This window comes from Papio anubis, chromosome 7, assembly GCF_008728515.1.
Source record: "Papio anubis isolate 15944 chromosome 7, Panubis1.0, whole genome shotgun sequence".
In the NCBI taxonomy this organism is placed as follows: domain Eukaryota; kingdom Metazoa; phylum Chordata; class Mammalia; order Primates; family Cercopithecidae; genus Papio; species Papio anubis.
In genome coordinates, this window is record NC_044982.1 from 26,808,238 (window position 1) to 26,820,720 (window position 12,483).

The 12,483-nt window shown below is 37.2% G+C and overlaps 1 protein-coding gene and 1 long non-coding RNA gene across 45 annotated transcripts in view; one reads left to right on the plus strand and one right to left on the minus strand.

Moving 5' to 3' along the window:
* LOC103886384 overlaps positions 1–5,243 on the plus strand; it is a 78,195-nt gene extending 72,952 nt beyond the window's left edge. Inside the window, exon 5 of the long non-coding RNA XR_002523651.2 lies at positions 5,158–5,243. This is a non-coding gene — a long non-coding RNA (uncharacterized LOC103886384). The remainder of the gene's footprint in view (positions 1–5,157) is intronic.
* The window catches only part of NRXN3 (neurexin 3), a 1,717,425-nt gene that overhangs the window by 21,630 nt on the left and 1,683,312 nt on the right, over positions 1–12,483 (minus strand). The window lies entirely within an intron of this gene.

Consider the following 12,483-nt stretch of genomic DNA (forward strand, 5'->3'; position numbering starts at 1 on the left):
TAAGTATGCCAAACAAAATTTATTTCTTAAAGTATCCAGTAAAAATCAGATCAAGGCACTTTCCTCTTAAAAATCCTCAAAAGTTTCCCCAAACCAAAATCCCTGACTCACTGGGAAAGTCCACTGTGACCTGCCAGCTGCCTACTCCAGTCCTCCAGTCTCATCTATGACACACCAGCCCCAGGATATCTCGAGCTCTGGCCATACTCTCTGGCTTCCCTTGCAGGAACACCCCTTGTCTTGCTGAGTGCATGGCTAACTCTTTCTCATTTTAGGTCTCTGCTACAATTTTACTTCTCAGAGGCCCTTCACATCTTCCCTAGTAATGACCCAGCCTGCTCACTAACTGGACAACAACTCTTCATGATTCTCTGCGTAGTATTTATTAGCTGACTTTTGCCCATGTATTTACATTTAGTCCTCTCCCACTTCACTGGAATATAAGCTCCAAGAAAGCAGAGACTTTGTCTCTTTGTCCGCAATCCACAGAACAGTGCCAGGCACACAGTAATGCTTCAGGAGATCGCTGCTGAAAGAAGAAAGGATGCCTGGAATAGCCATGAACACCTTGCAAAAGCAGGCCATTCTGTTGATTTTTTTTTTCTTGCAGTCCTCTATAGTTCCTAATATGGTGTTTTGCCCACCCAAGGGAGTGGATACATATTTTGCAAACTAATTATTGAAGCACTGCATTCACAATTCTGTTTTATTTTCATTTACTCTTCTCTAAACCAGATGGGATTTCCCTGAGTTCTAGTTAGCAGTTCCAATGTAAATTGGACCTTGTCATCCACAGCTGGCTTAAGAAACTCTCTGAAAAAATACATCACTATCTGACTTGTTTTCCCTTCCATAAACAGGTGTTGGAATATGCATTGAGAAACTCAGGCTTTCCTTTTGCAGTTGTGTAGGCTAAAGATAAAATAAACAGTAATTCAACCTAGAGCTGCCAGACATTGATTTTCTTCAGGCAGTAGGAAGGAACGGGCCAAGCAAATTATTAATGGGGGAATGGTGATCAGGGCAGTGAAAATGTGCTTGGTTATCTCTGCCTGCTGTGGCCCTGCAGCCACTGATGTAGAACACAGGAGCAGTGAGACCTTTCTCCCGAACTGATACCATGACACTTTATGATTGTGTTTATAGAATAATAAATTATTCAAAAAGGTTTATTTTGCTTCTGTTATCCCCAAAAGCTCATTTTCTCTGTCATGATGAACATAATTTTGACTGTTTTCTTTGGGATCCCATTGGGTGGTAGCAGCTGGACATTCCAACCTGTTTTCTCCTCTCTATAGGGCCCGTAAGTTCTCTTACAATAAAACTCACTGTTTCTTGCAAACATCCTCTTTTACCCTAAAATCTACCTTCATTGCAAGGAAAGTACAGGGTTCATAAAATCAATACCACCAAGGTGTTTTCATACTTAATGGAAATCAGTTTTACATAAAAAGATGAAAAGCTTGCCCAAGACTCCGGCACTTGACATCAAGATTATGTACCCTAACTATACAGGGCTTTGACTGTGTCTAACCTGAGCCTTAGGCAGCTGACTTACAATAGAGGAGCCCTGCAGATGTACTTGGGTGGATGAGACACACATCGTAAGCTTATTTAATTTTTGTAAACTAAACTGTAGATTAGGCAGGAAGCTTTGAGAAGTTGTCTAGTCATTCCAAAAGCTCAATGAATATGGGTCTCTAAATTAGTTAAGATATATGCTTAGAAACAAATGAGTATGATCAAGTGGTTGACATAGTGTTTTCTTAGCAAATATGAGGAAAGAGAAAGGAAACATAAATTATAATTACATAATTAAAACACTAATTAACTAGAAGCCTACCTCCAGAAGGAGATGTTTTTAAGAGTATTAAAAACTTATTCTCTGCCAGACATTGTGTTAAATGCTTTAGATAGTTTATTTTACTCAATAATTATAATTACACCTTACATAGCAGTAAATCTGGGCTGAAATAAGCTAAGTAATTTGCCCAAAGTTATACAACTTAAAAAATTAAATAGCCATGACTGTATCTAGTCCTGTATGTTTTATGTTAAAATACAGTGCCACCCTTCACCAGTTTTTTAAAATATTCAGTTCTTATTGAGTGTGGGAACTTATAAACAAGCTAATCTTTAGGCACAAAAACAACTTACACAGGAGATCCTAAGATCTCTACATGTTTATTTCATACTTTTAAGCCTTAGGAGTCATAATTGCATAATGAGAATTGATATTCAGAGGGACTCTGAAGATTTACTTTTTTGTACAATCCCAGGTTATCTAAGCCAAACATACTAAATGTCTCTGCTAGGGGCAGTGGAAAAAGGATAGCAGGAAGTGCCTGGTTATCTACATGTTTTAAAAGTTTCCTAAGGGACTCATGCAAAATTAGATTTAGAAACACTACTCTAAGTAACTTCATATTGTTTGCTCTTTTTTACCTCAGAGTTATAGAGTGGTCCTTAGTCATGAAAGTAAAAAGAAAATTGAATTTCTAGACCCGGCTGGACTAAAGTTCCAGCTGTGATCCAACTTCTGTGACCTGAAATAAGTCATAATCTCTCTTATTTGTAAAATGGAGATAAAATTCCTTGGGTATTGAGTCAATTGAAAGAAATGCTAGATATACAAGCATTGGTTTAAATACATACATACACACATACATGCTTCCAGAAATGTTATAAGGGTGATTATCATCTTACTGATACATCAGAAGTTTTCTATCAGTTTCTAATATGTAGATTTTAGGATCACACAATGTTTTTGGATATTCTGCCCACTCAAGCGGTAACATTTTGAAAGCTTCAGCTGGTCTGAATGATTTGATTCCCTTGCTGAGTTGTTAAATTACAAGTGCTTTCTGCAACTACTAGAAGAAAACATTGCAGAAATGCTATAAGATATTGGTATGGGCAAAGATTTTTTGGGGGGTAAGACCTTAAAAGCATAAGCAACAAAAGCAAAAATAGACAAATGATTACATCAAGTTAAAAACCTTCTGCACACTAAAGGTAACAATCAACAAAGTGAAGAGACAACCAAAAAGTGGGAGAAAATATTTGCTACTATTCATCTAACAAGGGATTAATAACCAGAATACATAAGGAACTGAAATGACTCAACAGCAAAACTAATAATCTGATTTTAAAAATGAACAAATGATCTCTGAATATCTGTCCTGTGTCATTTTCTTTCATACCGCATCCTAATTCATCATTGACTCTATATACACTTTTTAAAAAGCCCCATAAACCAATTGTTAAAGAGCATCCCATTTCTCTTTCCATTTCCTGTTATGTTATTCTATAATGTAACCCTGTTCAAGTTTAGGGGAGGCCATCGTTTCAACTAGACTCCTGCCCTCGGCCTCAGCAAACCAGACCAAACCAGAATGGGTCAGGTTTTTTGTGTGTGGTGATTTTGTTGTCTTTTTAAACAGGAGACTCACAGCAACTAAGCAGAAAGGGCCCTTTACCTCATTCGGCATGAGAAAGTCCTCTCTGCTTAAACCCTAGAAAGAAGGTAGTGTTGAAACAGCTGGTCTGCTTTTCATTCTGTTTCTGCTTTCTTCAGTCCTTCTCTGTCCGTAAAGTCAGACAACACCTTGCCCAGCTCATCGAAACATTATTTTATAGAACAAGGTATTACCCAATTCTACCACTGCAAGCAAAACCAATATATCTTTCAGCTAAATTTGTTGTAATTTTGTCTTTTGACCACCCCAAACTGGTAGGTTTCATTAATGGCTCAAAGGTGTTAAGAAAAATGGCTTCTTTTGTACACAGTGAGACTGTATTGCTAGCACAGTCTCAGGCAGGCCAGAAGGCACAAGAATGAGCTTCCTACTGTGCCCCTTCAGAAACACAAATCCCATCATGTCTCAGTGTCATGGTGCTTGAAGATGGACAAGACACTAGCATGGCAGCAGCTTGGTGTCACAAAGTGAGAAAGGTGCTATAGGCAGCTTTGAAAACAGAAGTGCCAGAGGCCATCTGGTCACTTAATATCTTCTCAGCCAGACTACAGTCATGTTTTTCAATATGGTCTCCAACACTATTTCTCTGTGGTAATAGTGAAAAGATGCTGACGTATTTTGCTTGTGCTGCTTTAGATGGATGTACTACTTAAGTTTTCATACTACATATGAGTATCATATGAGGTATCCATCTAAAAAAAATTTAGAAACACTAAGTTTTATTTTTAGCAATACTGCCACATTTAATTTAAAAAGTCAGCATGGGGAAACCCTGGAACTCGCTTACAGTCTCCACCTTTATGCATAAGTTTGACGTGTTCACACACAGTCCTTCCCTGTGAGAATGTCTGCTCATCAATTTTATTCCTGTGTCATAGTATTAATCTATAGTGACGTTTATTTCAATGCTATTAGCCAAAAAATAACATTTTAAGGGATAAAAAATTAAAACTTTTATGAGTCTTAAGTCTGAAAGTTGAGACTTAAAACTCATAAAGTACTAAGTACTGTCTTTGTAAAATCATGTGGATTAGACTTGCTTGGGTTCCTCAAAAAGACTGAGTTTTTAACACTGTATACTATTCAGTATAAAATGTGTTGGTTTTTATGTAAGCAACTCACTAGGAACATGCTGCTTATCTTGAATTACTAGGTAGGATTTTTTTGATAGAGGCAGGTCATTACCAGTTTGTCCTACTTGAAAGGACAAATATCTATAAGACAAATATAAACATTGAAAATAAAAAGGTATTTCCCAATATGCCCTGTGGAACTGGCTAATGGGTACAACTTAAGACAGGAAGATGCTGCGTGAAGAGTTTAAATGTTAGAAAATGTCTGGGCAGCTTAGCTCATAAACCACCTTCATATTTGAAGGCATTTGATTAACCTGTGGTCCCAAAGATTTATTTATTTGGTTTAGAAATAATCCAAAAGCAAGAACTTAACTGTGTGGAAGCCTCTAGAGAAAAACTCTTTCTGACAATTCTACAAAAAATGACATCAAGGAACTATTAGTGGTGAAAAGGATAACTTTGTAAAGCAGTGGTGTTCACTATTTGTGGCCCAAAGGAAAAACCCATGAAGTAGAAAGAGATGGGGATATTTCTGTTCAATGTGTTTTCAGAGAAGGCAAGGAGATAAGTAAAATTGGACACTGCTGTGTCTTTTCCCACAGGTTATACATCCTACTAACAAGCAAAGCTTCCAGAAAGTAAGCTCTCTTGAACTTGTTAGAGAAGATACAACATTAGGAAGCAGAATATGAAGACAGTGAAGACAATTTTACTTATTGGTTAACTCAACTAAGTGACTTAGTCTCTGTGCCCCACTTCAGTGCCTGTAAAACATATGAAATGAATAAGATGATTTTTTTAAAAGAACCAGTGACTTAAAGAAGGTAAGCGCTATGGCCAGTGGAACTCAAAACTGTTCCAAAACCAATACTATAATTTTCAGAATATTTTGAATGGACTGTAGATACTGTTTTCCTAACACTGTATCATTACATTAATGAAAGCTCATTTTTTATGTTGCCTTTCAACTTAAGAATCAAAAGTTGAAAGTCAGTTGCATACATACTTTGCAACACCCAAGCTTGGTGAGTCTTAGAAAGCGGTGATAATTTGTTTCTTGCGGTGACATGACAAGATCCCGGAATAATGTAGGATACTAACAGTATTACTTTGGACACATGGGATGGAGCTGAGAAAGTGGGGAGTCTAGTATTCAAGGATGAGGATGTCACAGTTGACTCCATACTGTGCAGACTAACCACTATGAGAGTCCTGTATGGAAATCAGGCAGCAATAGAACCATGGACCAAAAAAGGACAACATAGAAGCTAGTGAATCAGGAATTTGTTTGTGTGTGTGGGGGTGCTATGTAAACAATGACAAATTGTCCATCTAGCAGCTCCAACTTTTAGAAGAAAGTGCTGGGCACAGCTATCTGTTACTGCTCTGGAAAGTTCTGCCCCTCCATCTTTTGCACTGTGCTAATGTTCACATATACGAGGTTCTCTGGGGCCCTCAATCTAAGATGTTCAGAGACTGCACAGCGACAATTACCCATCTGTACTCTGAAGCTGTAAGCAGGTCTTTCTCTGTTGGAGAGCTCCGATTATAAAGGTGGCCAAACAAAAAAGATTTTGAAAAGCATAGTTCAGAAGCACCACAGGTAGCTTTGTGTCCTGCAGGCTAGTTTTATCTTTTTTCCAGAATAGTGGATGGACCTTTCTTGTGAGCCAGGCTTGATACGACAAGTGTAACATTTCCTGCTCTTGGCTTTAACAACTTTAAAGTGCATTGAATGTCAATTGGCAAGAGTTTCAGTGAGAACCATCAGACCCGATCCTCTGGTCTTACATATGGAACTGATGGTTGCAAGAAAGTTAACTAGAAAAGCAGAGTGGGCTATCAAAACAATAGCTGTGGCTCACAGTTACTGTCATCTCTGTCATTTGCCAATGTGTTCCTTCAATGCATAGAACCATTGCAGTCCATGTTCTTGAACTATTAGTAGCATTCAGCTGAACTTTGAGAGGAATAATGCATTTGTTCTGCTCTTCTCTCTATAATATATCAAAGAAATCTCACTAGAAAGCATTGTACCCTAATGATGCAGAGTTGGGAATTTGGAAATCAACTGCAGAAAACTGAGTTCTGATTGAAATTTACTATGTAGATTACAACAACAATCCACAGATAAGTGAGGCTATTCTACACATGCCAGGATTTAAATTACATCCTCCTACCAGTGGCCAAGTATGACATTGTGCTGTTCCCCTGCTGTCACTGTTAAGTTTCCTGTGCAACTATCATGATTATCAACAACAAAGCCCATGTGCTGCATGCAGGGATGTGGTTTAGTGTTGAAATCCTTAATCCTTATACTTGTACAGAATCCCAAACCACTTTGCTTATGAAGATAAATATGAAACCCAGGGCAATGGCCATATTCCAGTTTGAATAATTACATTGCTTTCCACAAATATCTTTCATCTACTTCCTCAATTGTGTCACCTAAGATGTAGCTATTCAATTCTTTCTACATGCATTTTCACTCCCTGGAAACAAAGACTGCCAAAAACAGATGTCTCCATGACAAAGGTTAGCCCTAAATCCCAGAACAGAACCCCCAAAAAGGTAAATGTGGAGAAACAGAAATCAAAATCTTGAGATGCTGAATTATTTCAAAGTTAAAGAAATAACTGTTTAGAGAGAAATATTATTCCTATATATCATTAAAAGGAAAAGTGTTATGGTACAGAGGAAAATATTTTAAATGACACTGTCTGCAGGCTCACAAAGCCGAGTGAGTGACAACTCCATAGGACAGGTTCTGAAGCGGCACTTCTCTGTTTTATAAATTGGCAAATAAAAATTGTATGTATTTATCAAAACATTATGTGCGACATAATGTTTTGAAATGTATATAAATTGTGAAATGGCTGAATCAAGCTAAATTATACAGGCATTACCTCACTGTATTTTCTTTTCTGATAAGAACACTTAAAATCTACTGCTTTAGTGATTTTCACCATGTTGTACAATAGATCTCTTGAACTTAGTCCTCCTATTCTAAGTGAAATGGACCATACACAGACAAATATCACATGACCTCACTTCTTTTTGGAGACTGCAAAAGTTGAACTCATAGAAGTAGAGTTAGAATGGTGGTTACGAGAGGCTGTTAGGGTTGGGGTGAGGGGTCAGGAATGTGTTCAGCAAAGTTTCAGTTAGATCTGGTTTCTTACTGTCACTGGTGGCATGGAACGAAAAAGAACACTCTTGCTTTCGAAATAAACTCTGCAAGATGGTCTCAGTGATATAAGAAAGTCACCGAGATTGTCATCTACTGTGAAAAGACAAATGTACCAGAGGAAGATGGAGATGTCTGAATCTGTGGCAACTGCAAGTTCTGTTAAAGTATGACTGGGAATGAATGCAAACTTTCCTGGTTTAGGTTTTGACTTATTTTCAATTATTTACTGTTAACTTAGAGCACCGCTCTTGGCAAATATTTCACTAGCCCCTTTTGTGTCATGTTTAGGGTTATGGTTTACTAGAACCAAACAAGAACAGATGCATGGCTACATTTTGATAGATAGATAAATAATATTTTCAACATTGACATTTTCATGTAAAATGTTGTGTCTTTAGCTGTGACACCCAGGAACAAATAATACCTAGTTAAATGGTTTGAGAAATGGAAAGATTAAAATAACCTGGCCTTCCAGGAGAATTAGATCTTATCACTCATTCTCTGAACACATTTAGCAATTCTAAGAGCAGTACTTGGAAGAAATCCCTTATCGGAAGAAAGGAAGGAGGCAGAAACAGAAGTAAGAAAATGAAAAGAATAGGCTCCGGGTGGAATCCAGCATTTGTAATTGAGTTTGCTTTTCCACTGTGGCACTTTAAACTCCCAGTATGAGAAATTTCTGTGTTTTGTTTCTTAAGGGCTGAGAATACCTTGTTAATATTATTGGTAGCCGTGGGACAATTCTGTTTATGTAACTACCAACTCTCTGGATTGCCAGTCTGTCTATATAGTTGTTTTCATACAGCGGGACTTTAATAACAAACAACTTAGAAATACGTATGTGCCGTAACACAAATGCTGTAACACAAACACTCTTTCATGTATATTTTCCTGGGAGGGCAGCCAGAGCTCTTTTCCTCTGCCTGTTTACATACAAGATGTTGTCACTTGGCAGATATATATTAGAATGGTCGCTCCAGATTGCAAAGACTTGTGCACACCTGGGTTATTTTCATTCCAAAAGGTCCAATTAAATAATATTGTGCAGTATTTGCATAATTATTCAATTTAGCTATATGGCTGAGCCACCAATCTGGATCTTTAAATTTTAAAAAATCTGAGTATGTCAATTAAGAACTTTGAATTTTTGATAAGTTGGTACCTCTACAGATGATCTGCTAAGAGATTGATGGAGTCCATGCAATATCATTTTAGAAGGACTTCAGTGAAAATGAGCATTTAAGAGCTGCCTATCTTTTAAAGGTGATTTCTCAACATTTTTTTGTTAATAAACCCTATTAAGAATCTGACAAAAGCTGCATGCTCTTTCCCAGTAAAAATGCTCATGTAAATTGAAGAAATTCAGGAGGTTTTGTCCATCAGTCCCAGGCAAAAATTTTAAGAGGACAACATTACAAAATTAAGGTAAGAAGTTAAGATCTATAAACATGCCTCATAAACTCCAGAGTTATATATACTTACGAGGCAAATGCACCATAAAATCAACACAGAATTAATTCTCATTACTACTATTACCAATGTTGTAGTTTGGCTCACTGGAATTGAATTCATTCTTTTACTATCTCTAGTTATCTGAGTTAATATAAAAGGCCATTATTAAGAGTCAAATCTAAAATTTGCCTTCAATGTAAAACATGTTTTATTCTTAATATAATGTGAGTAGATATTGTGTAGTTTGATATTCATCAGCACCAGTAAAATGAAGCCAACCTCAGGTGCAAATCTAATAGAGCTGAATGTTAATTAATGTGATCCAACCAACTTATCATTTCAGACTTGCTTCTATTAGGAAAGATGTGCTGTGGCTGTACACTAATAGAAAAGTCTATTAGTTCCATGGATTCCAATTTCCTTTATCTATATTAGTCACTGAATAGTAGGTTTCTCCTAAGCTTAATAAGTTTTCATTGTTTCTCTTTATATTTAGACCATTCATTTAAAACCATAAAATTATGAACCAAGATTCAGTGGATACATTTAATATATTTTAATGTGATAGCTTTATGTATAACTTTCAATCTAAAAGAACAAATCCACGTTTCTTTTTAAGAGTCAAGTTTAGTGTCCATATGTGCGATGCCCCATAGTAGTAACATCAGACATAGAAGGGCAATTTACGTTTTTTTATTAAACAAAACGGGGGATTGAGCCCCATAGGTATCCTGTGATAATGGGATAGACATTATTTACATTTTAAAGTGACATTTTTCAACCTCTACACTATTGCCATTTTGGGTTGGATAATTCTGTCATGGGGGCTGTCTGAGCACTGTAGGATACTTAGCAACATCCCTGACCTCTACCCATTAGATGCCGTTAGCATCTTCCCATTTGTGGCAATCAAAAACATCTCCAGACATTGACAATATGTCCCCTGGGGGCAAAATTTCCCTCAATTTAGAATCACCGTTTACAGAAACTACATTGCAGAGAATTTAGGGCACTGGCTCAGGGTCATAAAGACACTGAGTAATAGAGCCAGGGCTTGACTCTTGTCTCTAGTATCTAGTTCTACAATGCAACCTAGGAGACACTCCATCCTGTAATTCCTTTAGTGTTTCTCTTGAACTATGAACATCACTAACATAGATAATATTGTAACATAAGTAAAAGGGAAGTAATAACATACAGTCAGCTCTCCATATCTATGTGCCCTGGACTCATTCAACAACCACAGGTAAGTGAAAATATTACAACAATTAAAAACACAAAAACAATATAGTATAACAACAATGTTGGATTGGATATTATAAGTAATCTCAAGATGATTCAAATTATATAGAAGGATGTGTGTAAGTTATACATACACACTATACCATTTTATATAAGAGATTTGAGCATCTGCAGATTTTGGTATCAGTCAGGAGGTGTCCTGAAATCAATCGATTTATATAAAAGTGCCTGTTAAATACTAAAGTATTATGAAAATTTCACATAAGCATATGTGTGTTAGAATCTACCCTGAGATAAACGTGGGGGGCTCACAGAAGACATGAAAAACTGGGAGCAAAGTAAACTGCAAACTAAAAGGTAGATCTGCTGCTGACTTCAAGTTCTGAACTGCAAAACTGATCTTAAATGGTAAAGAGCTTAATGCAATCTGGCTGTTGTCGGCATCTTTCCAAAACATTGTATTAGCTGTTGCAGTGGAATGTTGCCAGCAGCCAGATGAACAGTTTTTAGTCTCTCATGAGTAGTCGGTACAAACCGAGAGCGCTCATCCTCATCATTTCTTAGAGCGATGGAGCTGGGCCGAACCAAAATAGCTTTCTCCAGGCATACTAAGTGAAGCTAGAAAACCCTCATTTGGCAAAATAAAAATAAAATCATACACAATGCCTAGGCTCATAGAAACCTGACATCTAAGAAATCTATGGATACATTGTGAGTTCTCATGATTACACCAGCTTCCTTTAAAGCAGGACCGGATGCACGGGCAATCCTCAAGCCTTTGTCTAACCAGGGGAAGCGTGTTCTCATTTTGCATGTGTGAAATGCCATAACCTGACCTAGTTCTGCATTAACATTCTTGTACGTGACCAATTCTCATGTGAAATCTGTCACTCACTGGCTCTTAAGTGACTAAACAAGATTATGCAAAAGAGAAAACTGTGGCAATAGGTCTCCAGCTCTATTGAGCTTCAGAGAGAGTATTAAGTTTCTTGTCCCTTTGAACAAACTGACACAGCTGGTGATAAAGCAAGCATTTTTCTTAAAAATATCTCATCACTCCCAATTTCCTACTGCATCTAGATATTTCCATCATTTTTCTTTTCCTCATGATTTCCTAGTGGTCTCTATCTCTAATAGGACTGTCCATCTTTAAAGACCTCATGTCAAAACATTCCTGAAATGAACTGGAACCTCCTAAAGGTTTATCTTTCAGCTTAGTACTCGTCATCTAAAAAAGCGAGCTTATTCAACCTCTTTCCCATTTCATCCATCAGTGTGAAGAGAGAGGAAGGACCAAAACCAGCTGACTTACAGCTATGAACAGTGCCTTGCACCAAATAAAACAAAAGTTCACAAAATCACCTGAATAGTTTACTGAGCAAGTCTCCCTTCATGGAGTCAGTGAGAGAGAAGGTAGACAACAGAACAAGGTAGTTTAGTCCATTGTGACCAAATGGAGAGATTACTTTGCCTGTGTCTATGGTTACTCAGACTCTATTTAAAAAATGAATAAGTTTTCTTCGGTTGCAATTTGGGTGAATCTGTGCCATTGCATAGTATGCCAAGGCTTTTTTTCCCATAATCCTGGCTGGTGGCATTAGGCAAGTGTCTGGGAGGGCTCTCAGGCCTATAGGCAGCCCCTAATTTTCATGCGTTGTAAAAAGCAAAAGCCTCCTTTACTGATTGGGTACTTGTGGAAGAAAACCAGGCACATACCAAGCTATTCTCTTATTTGGTTCCTCTATCACACAAGAGATACATGTTTGGGGAGTTACTGACTACACTTCCAGAAAAAAAGGTGCCTCCATTTTAAAAATTGAAAGAAAAAAAGCATGTTGTTCACCATCCAGAGCCAAGTCCACTTCTGAAACCAAACTCTGTGGCCAGGTAAAGGATCCTACATACGTATAAAGCATTCCTTTTTGTCCAGAAATAGAACAAACTACTCTAGATTCCAAATTTATTCCTTGTAAGCTTATTAAAAAAACTCTCGAAGTTACAACTAAGGTACTATAGTTACAAATGTTCCCTAGAACTTGTTTTA